General features: G+C 38.0%; 1 pseudogene; it reads left to right on the forward strand.

Annotated features, from left to right (window-relative positions):
• Positions 1 to 7,339: 7,339 nt before the first annotated feature.
• On the forward strand, positions 7,340 to 12,130 carry LOC132274318 (probable leucine-rich repeat receptor-like protein kinase At1g35710; annotated as a pseudogene).
• Positions 12,131 to 15,953: the final 3,823 nt, after the last annotated feature.

Genomic DNA, 15,953 nt, shown 5'->3' on the forward strand with positions numbered 1-15,953 from the left:
ACTGCGACGAGGGCGTCGCAATATTTGGGTGGGGGAAAATGTCACGTTCTGATTCCTAACGACGCCATGAGCATAGAAGACACGCATGCTGGTTGACTAAGAACATTCATTGACTGGGAATGGTTCCAGGGAAGGGGCGTGCAGGACCTCAAGATGGTACCTCTTCAGAGTTCAGGCAGGTCGACTCGGTTCAGTTCGAGGTGCTTGTCGCTAGTCGTGGACTTGACTATGAAGAAGGGAGTTGGCCATCCCTGCACAAACTGGTCGGGAGTTGGAGCCGTTCCCCTGATGAGACCAAGGCAGGTCGAAACCAGTTAGCATGTATCCTTTGGAAGGCAGGTCGTGGTGGCTGCCCAGGGCCCTTGCGCGAGCTGAAGCAACGCCTTGGTGCCGCACGGGCCGTGCCACTGCGCCAAATCTCTATGCCCATGACAAACTGGTATCAAAGCTCGGGTTCGTGTATATTGTGTACAAATACTGTTCTCACGCACGGTACTGTTCACATATACTTTTCGGGTACTGTTCACAAATACGGTACTATTCACCGAGAAATATTTTTGGGGGAGTTTTTTTAGATGTTCACCAGATATGAAATTGAGAAATTTGATGGCAAGATTAGTTTCAGTCTTTGACGCATTAAGATGCAGGCCCTGCTGACTTAACAAGTCTAAAGAAGGTGCTGTTCGGGAAGGACAAGTTGCCAGAAATTATGTCCAATGAAGACAAGGATGAGGTCGATGAAAAGGCGCGTAGTGTAATTATTTTGAATCTAGTTGATGAGGTGCTGCGTGAAGTTATTGATGAAAACACAGCGGCAAAGTTGTGGCTGAAATTGGAGAGTCTGTATATGACGAAATCTCTCACCAACAGACTTTACCTGAAACAGAGACTCTACACCCTTTGTATGAAAGAAGGTATGCCTCTTAAGGAGCATATTGATAATTTCAATTCTATTATTATGGATTTGAAAATTACTGATATTAAATTTGATGACGAGGATCAAGCCCTTACTTTGTTGTGTTCTTTGCCTCCTTCCTATGAGCATTTTGTTATCACATTGCTCTATGGAAAATACACTATTAGTATGGAGGATGTTAAATCCTCATTGAATTCTCAGGAGTTGAGGAAAAAGGTGTCGGGGAATATTGGAGATGAACAAGCTGATGGTCTATTTGTAAGAGGCAAAGGTGAGACAAAGGGCTTTGGTGGTAAGGGCAAATCTAGATCTCATAAAAATGTGAAATGTTACTACTGTCACGAGTTAGGGCATATCATTAAGCATTATCCCAAACTAAAGGCAAAGAATGGGAATAGCAAAGAGAAAGTTCAAGAAACAGTGTGAACTTTTGGCTATAAATAGCATGGCCTTCTCATGGTTTTGGTATCCAAATCATCAATTGTGAGTTTGTAAATATCAGTTATAAAGTGAGAGATTTTGGGTGTAATTGGGTTTTGGGTGTGAGCCACTTTGCCTTGTATCTATTTTATTTCCATAGAGAAATATTGTTCTATCTTCTCCCCGTGGATGTAGGCATAACCGAACCACGTAAATCCTTGTCTCGTTTGTGTGTGTGCCATTTTAATTTCATGTCATTAATTTTCTCTTTTGTTCTCAAAACTCCTATTCGATCCCTTTTTTTCATGACAAATGGTATCAGAGCAGGACTTGGGGCAATGCGCAAGGGTGTGCTCCCTTGTCGATCCGGGGTCTTGAGAATGAAGTGGGTGCACTAAAGCGTCGGTGGCAATCAATGCTGTTTGAGGAGAGTCTCCATCTCCCCATGAAGACGCGTCCTTTGAAGCCGGAGGGCCGCGCGCATCGGATGGCGCACCAAAGTTCTTGCAAGTTCAAGAGGCATGCAAACCGTTGTGAAGGGCGGGTATCAAGTCAGCCGGAGGGCCTTTGTTTGTTCGGGGTGTCGCCGAGGCGGCATAACGTGGGGTTGCGTCCCGAAGAAGTGGGCGTCCCTTTAGCCCGAAACCCTATCATTGGGCGAGTGCAGCTAGGGGTTGTACAAGGAAGCGATGGTGGGCAGGTGAGCATACCACTTGGAGGAGAGAGACTTTGGAATGTTGGACGCAACGAAGTCAGCGCCGCATTGCGATGAGGGCATCGTAATATTTGGGTAGGGGAGAATGTCACGTTCCGATTCTTAACGACGCCATGAACATAGAAGACACGCATGCTGGTTGGCTAAGAACATTCATTGACTGGGAATGGTTCCAGGGAAGGGGCATGTAGGACCTCAAGATGGTACCTCTTCAGAGTTCAGGCAGGTCACTCGGTTTAGTTCGAGGTGCTTGTCGCTAGTCATGGACTTGACTATGAAGAAGGGAGTTGGCCATCCCTGCACAAACTGGTCGAGAGCTGGAGCCGTTCCCCTGATAAGATCAAGGCAGGTCGAAATCAGTCAACATGTACCCTTGGAAAGGCAGGTTATGATGGCTGATCAGGGCGCTTGCGCGAGCTGAAGCAACGCCTTGGTACCGCACGGGCCGCGCCGCTGCGCCAAATCTGTAGGCCCGTGACAATATATATATAGAATACGAGGACAAATTCGTATAATAGTTCTTTCCATTTCCTCCCACTAGTGCAACTACAATTAAAACATTTTTCTCGCAAGTGAGAGTGCCTCTATGATAATTTATTCTCCACTAGAAAAAATCGCAAGTGAATGTCAGAAAATCTTTCAAGGACCCGACTAAGCAAAAGTGACGTACGGTTTCATTCTCAACAAGTTGAATTCCCAAAGGTGGATTGTGTGTGTTTATTCCATATAAATATTTTTTATATCAAGAATATATGTATTCTATAAATACCTCTCCATATATAATAGAGCCCTTCATCATCCATCCAACCATTGCAGCCTTTTCGTGCATATGTAATGAGCTCACTAACTATTTGTTGATTGAAAATTATGACAGTTTGAATTTGTTATATTCTTATAGTTTTTTGACTTTTGAGTTTTGCCGATTTAATTTATTCATATAATTCAAAAATAGTTTTTTCATTGTTTTTCTTTCTTTTCTTTTTTATTACTTTTGTGACTATTTTATGATTTATAATATTTCATACTAAAATATATTTAAAATAAAATATATCGCGAGTTTGTTAGGTTTGGATTGAGAAATTTGGTGTTATACTTTGTCCTCTCAACATCACTCGTGATGATCCATATCCGGAGACCTGAAGTAATGGAAGGTTTAGAAATGGTGCTGTCCACTTGTGGTAGTCAGTCTTCGGTCCACCCACTCACTCTATCCTTGAAGGTTCAATCCATCCACCTTCTCAATCACTTTTTCTTTTCTTCCAAAAACTGCATTATGAAAACATATAGCCTAGACAATGTTCATAGCATGACTATAAGGAAGTTGTTATTTTACGTGTGTATTGGTCTCAATGACAATGCTTGCACGAGCTAACTCAATTGGTAAGACCTTTTCGAATACTCCATTTAGGTCTTCGATTCGAGATTCACCAAAGATGAGGCTTGAACAAGTAGTTTATGGGTGATCGAGAATCCAAATTTATAAAAATATGATTAAAGAACATCATTGAAGAATTGATTTTATCAATCTGGCCACGGATCGAATTAGGTATCAATCCTAATCCGATCCGATCCGCTCCTAACGGATTAGACAAATCTTAATTCACTACCGATCCGTCATCCCACGGATTGGATCCGTGAAATAACAGATCGGATCAAATTGAATCCGCTGATTGGATTTTATTTAAATTATCTATTATTATTTTTATAATTAATATTATTTATTATTTTTTTATATTTTAACCATAACTTAATAGATAAAATTTTAATTTATTAATATTAATTTCTATATTTAAATAATTATTAACTAATACATCTTTAAAGTCTATTAAATTATCATTAACTAATTAAATTAACTAACATACTCTTTCAAATATATATATATATATATATTTCACAAATTTGGTTGGATTTTTAACAGCTTAATCCGTAATCCAATTCGTGAGTTACGGATTCGATTTTTTTAGATTCGCTACCAATCCGTGAGTGTAGCAATCCGACCCAATCCGTACAGATTGGAATTCTCTATATTTATGACTTTATGAGATAATTAATAAAATATTACTCGTAATAAATAATCCCATTGTCGGAGTGCATGTCATTTTCTAATTACGTACTCTATATATTAGGTAATCATTATGCTCTCTTTGTGCGTTCCTTGCACGCCATGCTTGGTCAATCTGTTGCACTGGCCACTAAAAAAGATTCTATGGCCATTGTCATTATCATCATGAGAAAACCTATGCTCAAGCCCAAGGATCAAAGACTCCAGTCAAGAACATGATTAAAGATTTGATTTTATCAATAAGATCTTTGAGTGTTTTTTAATTAATATGGGGATGAGAGCGATTGGAGATTATTAGAAGTAGAGGCTTTAAATGTGTTCAATTAGGATATGAAGCCTTAATTAAAATTTCTGAAAAAAAAATGAGCATAATTTTGTACAATTTTCAAAGTACCCAGAAAGTAAAAAAAAAAAAAAAAAAAAAATCCGTTCTCAGAAAATTAAAGAAAGGTCCAATTAAAGAAAGGTCCAATCAGTTGACCTTCATTGTCAAGATGGACGCAATTATTTTCATCTTGATCACTAAACATGATTTCATGAAATTGATTTTTCAATTTATCAAATCTTTCTTAACGCATGCATGTTAATATGACACATCCTAACATGGTTACATTCTGCTCCGTGGATGGATTTGAATATATTCTAATCTTATTAGAGATTAATTTGAAAATGAGTGATTTTTGCCTTCCATTTTGACCCGTCAAATGGATATTTTATTTTATTTGAGGATTTGTAACTCTAAAATTAGGGTAAAGTATACTAAAACCCCCTGAGGTTTGTCAAAAGGACAGCCAGATGAAACTTGCTTTATTTTGGGACAATGACACCCCCTCATAATATTTACAAGCCAAACAGAGCCTTAAACATATGAAAAGTCAACATTACCCTTCATTATTTTATTAGTTTTAATTATAAAATATTAAAATAATTAAATGACCAAATTACCCTCAACACCCCATCAATCCTACAACCGGATTCTGCAGCAACCACACCAAAACTCCACAACCACCAACACCCACCCCCAAACCACCGTGCCTTCAAGCTCTCCAATGGAAGGGAAGGATCAAGCTTTTGGTCTATCACCATGGCAATGTCAACAACTTCAAAAACACCATGGCAACGTCAACAACTTCACCTCATCCTCTCCTCCTAAAAAACCCTAACCTTCACCTTCTCAAAAGCCCCAACACAATCACCACCACCCACTTCAATGGCTTCCCCCTCAACCTATCTTCGTGCCTCAACAAACCCATATCGATCACATATTCAACAACCCAAATCCAAGATCGCCCAACCTCCACCTCCCAATCCCAAGATCAGGTCTTCAATTTCACCGCCAGTTCGGCCACTCTACCTGAAAACGTGCCCAAGATGGCCAAATCCGAGCTCTAAAATTAGCGTGGAACCAGAATGAGCGTGATGGAAATGAGCCACAGAGGGAAAGAGTTCCTCTCAATCATCCAGAAAGCAGAGTCAGATCTGCGTACCCTTCTCAGCATACCCTCCGATTACGCAAGGCGGCGCAACCACCCAGTTCTCTGCGATCCCTCTCAATCTGTTGAAACCTCATTCTCTTCTTCTGGGTCACGGGAACTGTTCGTGCTGGGGTCCGTCGATCTGAACTGGGCTTCACCGGATTTGGGGCTCGCTGGACAGAATCGGGTCTTGTAGTTTGAAGCTTCGTCAGACTGATGGCTCCAATTTTGTGCACTGCCGTGGGATATATCAAGACCTGACAGAGAGAATCAACCAAGCAAGAGCACTCACCGTCGCCCTTGTCGAACAACTATTGCCACCGCCGCCATTAAGGCCAACTCATGACTTGCGTACTCCGGCTTTGGGTAAGCTCACCGATGGAATCGAAGGATGAAGGCCCGCATCCATTCACCATCGCCACCTGTATATACATACATATATGTGTGTGTATATATATATATGTATTTGTATATACATATATATATATGTATGTGTCTGTGTATATATGTATGTGTGTGCGTTGGTGTTGGGGCGGCGGAAGAGAGAACAGAGGAGAGAGAAAGAAATTGGAACGGGTATCTGAGGACAGAAATGTCATTTCATGGTCAATATAAAAGTCAAAGGGCAAAAATGTCAACTCATTACCATTGGGGTGTCTTTGGTTATTGTATCAAACTTGAGGGGGTGTCTTTGTCCCAAAATAGGCTAAGTTTCATCTGGCTGTCCTTATCCCAAACCTCAGGGGGTGTCAGTGTACTTTACCCCTAAAATTAATAGAAATATTTATTATTTGTCATATTAAATATTTCAATATGTAAAAATTTATTTAAAATAAAATCTACCAGGAGTTAGTCTAAGATTGTATTTAGTTGATTAAATATATTATACATCCATCCGATTTTGTGACTAGGCTTGACATGAGAGAGATTTTAGAAAAAAAGGACTTGTTTGGTTCAGTTTTTTTTCTTACACAATTTTATTTTCTTATAACACAAAATTAGAAAGTTGTACAAAAATTTATTTAGTTAACCATTTTTTAAAACTTTTTTTCAAAAACTCAATTAAAAAAAAAAAAAAAAAAAGTTCTCTTCGATAGTCTTCTCTAGTTCTATAATAATTTATGCTTTCTAAGTTATTGACAACAGTAATTGAGTGACAAACCAAGTAAGACTAAATTTTGTTCCTGAGATGAGTTTGGACAAAGACATGGTGTTATACTTGTGTCATGTTATGTTAACATCTTTGGTGACGAAGGAGATGATCCATATTCGAAGACCTATCGTCTAAGATTGTTTGGCGTCTTAAATGTTTTATTATGCAAGTAAAAAGAACAACAGAAACCCCTTTTAACATTTCTTTATCCATTGTGGTTTTGTTACTTGTTATTTAAAATATTTCCAACTCTATGTTTCCTCCTGTTAGTGAAAATACAGTAAAAACATGCATGTCTCAACCTGCAAGGAACTCTTTCGTTGCGTGAAATTTAATTTTATTAGAAAAATTCAAATAAAAAAATGCTTATTTATTAGAAAAATATATATGCCCAAGTGGGTGTCAAAGATATTTCCCTTTGATTGATCAGTGACTGAACTTAGTTGATCAGTGACTGAACTCAGGTTTCACAAACAAAGATCCAAAATTGAGACTTTTCAAACCCATCTAAGCAAAGATATTTCCCAGACAGTGGGTCAGCCCAATCAATCTATAAATTGATTACCTCTCCAAGCTCCACCCAACCATTTCCCTCTTGTAGCTCAAACTCATAGTAACAAATCAGCAATGAAATTTCTAGTAACAAATCCGCAATTCCACCATCAATTTCTTTCTAGTCTCCAAATTTTGTTCATTTCCATCAACATCCTTGCAGTGTTGCTTTCTTTTTCCGATTTCACTGCTTGTGATTCTTCTTCTTCTTATTCTGCAGCTCTAATTAGAGAAAAGGAAATAGAGGCTCTTTTAAAGTGGAAAGCCAGTCTTCACAATCAAACCCAATCTCTAATTCTCTCCTCTTAGGCTCCAAACACCAGCAGCAGCCCTTGCAATTGGGTTGGGATTCATTGCAAAAAGGGTAATGGAAGTGTCACCCACATACGCCTTCAAAGTGTTGGTTTAAGAGGTACACTTAACTATCTCAACTTCTCATGCTTCCCTCATCTCCGTAGCATCGATCTTTATAACAATTCACTCTATGGGACAATCCCCAACCACATCACTAGCCTTTCCAAGCTCACCTATCTTGACTTATCTTTTAATTCTCTCTCTGGAGCAATTCCATCTGAGATAGGGAAACTGATGTTGCTCAGTGTAATGTCACTCGAGACCAACAATCTCATAGGTCCAATCCCTGCTACAATGTGGAACTTGACCAACTTGACCCTTCTATACCTTTATGACAACAAACTTTCAGGACCCATCCCTCAAGAAATTGGAATGTTGAGGTCTCTTATCGATCTCGAGTTGTCCGAGAACAACTTCTCAGGTTCAATACCTACTTTGATAAAGAACTTGGTCAACTTAACCACTTTGTATCTTGAAAACAACAAATTTTCAGGACCCATCCCTCAAGAAATTGGAATGTTGAGGTCTCTTGTCGGTCTCGATTTGTCTGGCAACAACTTCTCAGGTTCAATACCTATTTCGATAAAGAACTTGGTCAACTTAACTACTCTGTATCTTAATAACAACAAACTTTCAGGACCCATCCCTCAAGAAATTGGAATGTTGAGGTCTCTTGTCAATCTTGCGTTGTCCGAGAACAACTTCTCAGGTCTAATACCTGCTTCGATAAAGAACTTGGTCAACTTAACCAATCTGTATCTTTATACCAACAAACTTTCAGGACCCATCCCTCAAGAAACTAGAATGTTGAGGTCTCTTGTTGATCTCGAGTTGTCCGAGAACAACTTCTCAGGTTCAATACCTACTTTCATAAAGAACTTTGTCAACTTAACCACTCTGTATCTTGAAAACAACAAACTTTCAGGACCCATCCCTCAAGAAATTGGAATGTTGAGATCTCTTGTCGATCTTGATTTGTCTGAGAACTACTTCTCAGGTCCAATACCTGTTTCGATAGGGAATTTATGCAACTTAACCGTGCTATACCTTCACGAAAATAAACTCTCTGGATCCATTCCATCCACTATTGGGAACTTGACCAAGCTCTTTGACTTGAGTTTGTACAAAAATCAGTTATCTGGCTCTATCCCACGAGAAATAGGAAGGATGAAATTCCTCGAGTATCTATACTTGTATGCAAATAGATTCAATGGCTCTATACCTAGAGAGTTCAATAATCTTACCCATTTGAAAGAGTTGGAATTATCTGAGAACAAGCTTACTGGTCATTTACCACATAACATATGCATTAGTGGATCACTTCAAAATTTCAGTGCAAATAGCAACAATCTCACAGGTCCAATCCCTAAGAGCTTGAAAAACTGCACTAGTTTATATAGAGTTAGGCTTGAAAGAAACCAACTTTCTGGAAATATGTCAAAAGATTTCGGCATATATCCAAAATTGGATTATATCGATTTGAGTGATAATAAAATGTACGGCGAGCTTTCTCATAAATGGGGTCAGTGCCACAATCTAACAAGCCTAAAAGTGTCTAACAACAATATTTCTGGTCAGATACCACCTGAATTGGGAAATGCGACTCAGCTTCGTATACTTCACATCTATTCAAATCGTGTCGACGAAAAAATTCCAAGGAGTTTAGGAAAGTTAACCTCATTAATAGACCTTGATTTAAGCAACAACAGACTTTCAGGCAACATTCCTTTGGAAATTGGTGGGCTATCAGACTTGCAACGTCTTAATTTGGCAGCAAATAATCTAAAGGGCTCAATTCCGGAACAATTAGGAGAGTGTGTGAAACTATTGTATTTGAATTTGAGCAGAAATATTATTGCTAAAGGTATTCCTTTTGGCATAGGCAATTTACACTCTCTTGAAAATCTTGATGTCAGCCACAATTTACTAAAATGGAATATACCAGCCCAACTTGGACAACTGGATAAGTTAGAAGCATTGAATCTCTCCCACAATAAGCTTTCTGGATCTATTCCATCAACTTTTGAAGGTACGTTAAGTTTGACTTCTGTTGATGTATCATACAATCAGTTGCAGGGTCCTGTTCCAAAAAATAAAGCCTTTCAAGAGGCTCCGTTTAGTGCATTCACAAATAATATAGGTTTGTGCGGAAATGCCACTGGTTTGAAGGCTTGCGTCCCCACAACGAACAATGATGCTAATAAGGAGGAGAAGAGCAACAAACTTGTGATTTTGATTATAGTCCCTCTTTTAGGCATTTTACTTATTTCATTTATGGTTGTTGGGATTTTTTATCTTCTTTACCCTAAAGTGGGCAGTGTAAAAAATAAGCCAAGAAGAGAAAACAATGGGAATTTATTTGCAATATGGAGCTATGATGGAAAACTGGTGTATGAAAACATCATTGAAGCAACAGAGGACTTCAGCTCTGATCATTGCATTGGGGTAGGAGGTTCAGCAAGTGTTTATAAAGCTTAGTTGCCGAGTGGACAAGTTGTTGCTATGAAGAAACTTCATGCCCCGGAATATAATGGTGGATTGGCTATTGATCAAAACGGTTTTGCAAGTGAAATCCGAACATTAACAGAAATACGTCATCGGAATATTGTGAGGCTTTATGGTTTTTGTTCGCACCCATACCACTCGTTTTTGGTTTACGAGTTCTTTGAAGGGGGAGTTTGCAAAACATTTTGAGTAGAGAAGAATAAGCCTTGGAGGATGGTTGGATTAAGAGAGTGAATGTGGTTAAAGATGTGGCAAATGCTTTGTGTTATATGCATCATGATTGTTCACCTTCTATAGTTCATAGGGACATATTAAGCAAGAATGTTTTATTAGATTCTGAATATGTGGCTCACATCTCTGACTTTGGCACTGCTAGGTTTCTAAGTCCTAACTCTTTGAATTGGACTTCATTTGCAGGGACCTTTGGGTACGCTGCTCCAGGTATTTTTTATTGTTTGATCTTCTGTTAAAACTATTCATTTTAAATAGCTGATTGAATGAACTAAGGTTATATATTAGATGTTTATAATCTTCATGTTTGTAAACTTAAAATTTTGTTTTGGCTTAAACATTTACTATATAGTTTCTTGATGTGCTATTTCTATATACTCTTATCACTTGTTGGTTGTACAGTAATGAATAATTGAGTTCTAAAGTCAAACAATAACAACGACAACAACAAACATAGCCTTTGTGCCAACTACTTGGGTTCAACTACAGGAATAAAAAATTTTCTTTCCACTCTATGTTTCAACCAAACCACATGTTATCATCTCTTTCTTGCCTAACTCTACCCATGTTAACTTTTGTCTTCCCATTTTGCTAGCATTACCCTCAATATTGACTATGTCATGCACTCTTCTTAACTGACGCACTTAAAAGTTCTTTTGTGTCCAGACCATCAATTACTGATTTTATCTCTAGTTGGTGCTACTTTCTTGTCTTAATGCACATCCATCTTAACATTTTTGCCACACTCACTTTATGCATCTGTTGTTTCCTTATTGCTTAATATTTTGTTCCATAAAGAACGACTGTTCTAATAGTGGTTCTATAGAACCTTCCTTATCACACAATATACTAGATGCACTCCTCCATTTAACCCTTCCTGCCTTGATGTATATTAATATCATCTTCAATTTCTCCTTCATAATAGATAATTGAGCCTAAATAATATAGATGTTTTTTGTGCCTCTTGATCCTCAATCTGAACTTGTTCCTCACTTTTTTATGTTCTATAGTTATGCAGTTTAAACAATGATTATTAGAAGAAAAAAAATAATAATAATATTGTCAGATTTCTCTTTACTTCTCTTTTCCACTTTTTTATTGCTTTGCAGAGCTTGCTTACACAATGGAAGTAAATGAAAAATGCGATGTTTATAGCTTTGGAGTGCTAATGCTGGAAGTGATCATGGGAAAGCATCCTGGCGAGTTCATCTCCTCCCTATCATTTTCATCAGAAACAACATCATCATCATCACCACCACCACCTCCTCCTATTCCTCCTCCACCACCAATATTGCTTGTCCGAGATATACTATTAAAAGATGTGTTGGATCAACGTCTTTCACCTCCAATAGAACAAGTGGCTGAGGAATTAGTCTTTATCACCAAGCTAGCTTTTGCATGCTTGCATGTCTGTCCGCAATCTCGGCCAACAATGGGAAAAGTCTCCACAGAGCTATCAAATCAAAGGCCAACTCTGCCAAATCCATTTGACATGATTACAATAGGACAACTGTTTGATATCGGATCTTTAGCTTTTTGAGCATTTTTGCATCTTTGTAGTTTTTATTGTCCTGCTTATCTTGTGTTGTGAAAATGATATCAAGATTATTGTAAGATATGTTGCATTATATTGCACATCATAAGACAAATTTAAGTGCCTCCTATTCAGTAACATGTATACCTCTTTTTGTAACCAAAAGAAGACAATATAGGGCATAAATAAGCATGTCGTAGGCTGGGATTAGGATTAGGGTTGATAGGGCAAATATATATATATATATATATATATATATATATATATATATATGTTGTATGTCTGCAAGGGTTTTAAAAACCCTTTTCCCGTAACTAGAGAAGAGAGGAACAGAGAGAGACTTGAGTGAGAAGCTGTGAGGCTAAAGGAGGAAGAATAGGGGAAGAACAGAGGGGTTGTTTTTGGATGGAATTAAGAAACAACAGAGGACTAGAATGGTGGTCAGAGGTGGAATACAGTCTTGGAAATTCTGAAACTTAGAGACGGCGGTGAAGGTTTCAAACCGAAATCTTAAGGCAAGTTTCAGTCTATTCCTCTCCTATAAACTTATGTTCTGTGCATCTTATATAGACTCCAGGAACTTAATTAAACTTTTAAAAATAGACTTCATTCATGCTTGATGTTTTCTGAAATATGTTCTGCGTTTTAAAGTTTAAACTTATTCTTGCATAAACTGTGTGTGTAGTTTAAGTTTTGTTTGTCAATTGGTTCACATTGGGATAGGAGGAGTCTCTAGGGGTTTAAGAGCATTAATGGAACCTTAATAATCTTTAAAAGGTCTGGAATAGAACACTGGACTTCGCCGGAAGCACAGACGGCAACCGGACGAAGTAAAGACGAAGCAATGGAGCAGAGACGGCTCTTAGGGGAAGAGAGCCGGCTCCCTAAGGGAGGGAGCCGGCTCCCAAGAAGGTAGAGCCGGCTCTCCATGAGGGAGAGCCGGCTCTGGAAGATGAAGAGCCGGCTCCCATGGGGGGGAGCCGGCTCCTTCGAACAGATCCCCTCCGAGGGTATTTCTGGTAATTTTCAATACTTCAGGGGCAGAAAGGGTAATTCTGGAGTTCATGGGGGTTCTTAAATGGCGTACAGAGCATGTTTAAGACCTAGGATGTATTATTTCAGGGCATGGGAATGGACAACATAAATTTTAAAATATGAATGTTCAATACTGTCAAGAAGGAAGGAGAACTGGAATCGTTGGTTGGCTAGCAAATTAAATGAACGGCTATAAAGGTAAGTGTTAGGATTTTATACCAATGATATAAATGACATGTTTCAGTTCCAAGAAGGTTGTTTATGCTATGGTTAGGGTTGTTATGTAATTCTAACTAATAGGTTACATGCCGACAGGAGTTGTAGGAGTTTTAGTTGCTAGCTTTGTTTTAGCGAACTAAATGGACTTGTATGGGAATACTTTTGGGGTTTCATAAGATGTACTCCGGGTAGATTTCTGAGTGTCGTTATATCAGACACATGATCTATAGTGAGGATTAAAGGGACATCATGTAAATTAAGCATTTCTTGGCATGATGTCAAGGATGATGTAGGTTGTGATTACTAGTTTTGTTTTAGCAAACGAACTGGACTAGTATGGAGGTATTTTTGGCAGTCTAGTATAATGTGCACAGTTATAACTCTATTTTCCATTATATTGTGCTATGGATGTTAATTGATGAACTGTTAAAATTTATGTTCGATCAATTGTGTGGAATTGGATAATTTAAATTGTTTATAATTACTTTAACAATTTAAAGGAAGGATTTATGGTTATAATCATATACTGGACGCATGATAGGATCTTAATAATATCTGATTTCTATTATGCTGGTTTCTGGATATGTTTGATGTTCTAATGAATGTGCATTATTTGTGGATCATTTGCATTATATGTAGCGGTATGGGACGGTGACATATCAGGGATGGATTAGATCAAAAAGCTAAGTCCTTCCCCTTCATACATACGGAATGGATTAACTAAAATAGTTAACTCCTACATGGATACATATCCTGTCAACTAAAATAGTTGAACGACATAACGGATGTTTGTTTTATTTTTCAGCACTAGGAAGGAATTTATATATATATTTATGGTACTGTGATACGAGCTTGAGTCTCCTGATCACGGTTAGGGTGCATATATTGCAAAGGTTGAGTAGCTAAATATAGCTAATGTTCCCTGGTAGGTCTAGGTACTTGGCTGCTGAAAAACGTGTTTTATATGTCACCTTCTACCCAGGCTGAACTATGTTATAGGCTAGTGAGTATCCTATAGTGTGTATATATATATATGGACTATTGTAGATATTACCGAGCTATCAAGGATGTATCTGCGTATCGGGTTTATGTACGGATTGTAGTAGATTAGAACTTGCATGTGGGCCTAACCCACTTCTATTTGTCAGGTATTCGTCAGTACCAGGCTTAGAGTTTGATCGTGTTGATGCAGATACAGACACTCACTCTTCCGGTTACATAGGATTTCCTTTCTATTTTGGTTTTGGATTTTAATTCTGTAAATTTATTTAAAGTTTTGGAATTAGGGGTCCACTAGGTGGATTCCCGAGTTGTACGGATTTAAATTATATTAATTTATTATTTAAGGTTCGAGGATTTTCATTTTAGTTTTCTTTCAGCGCATTATTATTTTATTCTTAATTCAGTTTTTATTCTTGCTTGTTTACATATTAATTGTTTGGTAACCCTTGGATCTATGCCCGGACTTGATCACCCGTGGCTCTAGAATCGAGGGGTATCACTGTCTTAGCAAGGTTAAAACGATTAACAACACTACTAAGTTCCTTCTTCTATGGGATTATTTGCAAGGTAAAGACAGAATATGGATTGGTTGGTGCAAAACAAAATATGCTACAAAATGCTCTTTGTGGAATTCATTTTAGAAATTTTCTCATTCTTTCTATGGATTCAATTCCTTAATGTAAGGACTCAGGTCCTGCCACATTTGGAATTCAGAGTGGGAAATGGGAATGCGTTCACTCTCTTCGATGATCCTTGGTTCAAAAATGATTTATTATCAGTTCCTTTGGGCATAGGGTTACTGATTGTTTGGGTTTAAACCTTCTGATGTTGTGTCTGAGCACCTTTAGAATTCTCTAAGCTCTACTCTTATCCATCATGGAGAAGACTCAATTCATTGGAAATATGGTTTATGCTCCTTCATATGTGCTGTTCCTATTTGATTGAACTGATCACCTTTTTTGGGCATGCTTCTTTGCTTCAGAGGTTAAGGACTGTATTGGCACTTTTCTCTAGCTTGTGCATTGGGCAGTTCAAATACACAAGTAATGGTAAAAGATGGCCCAATGCCGAATCACCTAAAAATTTGTTGACTAAAGCTCAGAAAATATCACAAAATACCTAATCATTTATATATGCAGATTTTTTAAACAGAACGTCGAGAAACTAAGATACTTAAAGGTTTCACTAGTTTGTGTCATTTTGAGGCAATCTAAATTAACTTGGACCAAATAGTTATCGTGCATTTGAATGTCCGTAATTACAAATGAGCTATTCGGCTTGTGAGTAAACACATACAAGAGGAAATGAAAAGGAAATCTATGACGATTTTAAAGCTCCAACCCTCCAGCAACAAAATCACTCAACTCCAGAACCAAACAGAGCCTAAGAGAATAAAAGCTTTCCTTTTATATATTCTGCTGAACAGAAATCGTGATACTGTTGGACAAAATTAAGAGAGACAATGATTTGTCTACGGGACAAATTTTGCTTACCCCAAAAGGTGACCTATGTGTGCAAGACACAAAACAACAATTAAGGCACACCAAGAATGGGGTCTGATCTTTGATGATAAATGAAAAATCATTTAAACCACATTTTGAGAGATGCTATGCCTTCCAGTACCCCCTCTGTAATGACCCGGATTTTTTTCGGATAATTTTTTTCCGTTGTCTTTTCCCTTCTGAGTTTGGTTTCTTGTCGATTAGTGTTGCCTTGAGTGCTCTGGAGTGATTTCCGAGACTCTTTTCTTTGGATTGACAACTTCCTTTGAGGACCGAGT

This window comes from Cornus florida, unplaced genomic scaffold (assembly GCF_030987335.1).
Source record: "Cornus florida cultivar Cherokee Brave unplaced genomic scaffold, ASM3098733v1 CherokeeBrave_3.0.0_Hap2_Chr09, whole genome shotgun sequence".
Taxonomy (NCBI): domain Eukaryota; kingdom Viridiplantae; phylum Streptophyta; class Magnoliopsida; order Cornales; family Cornaceae; genus Cornus; species Cornus florida.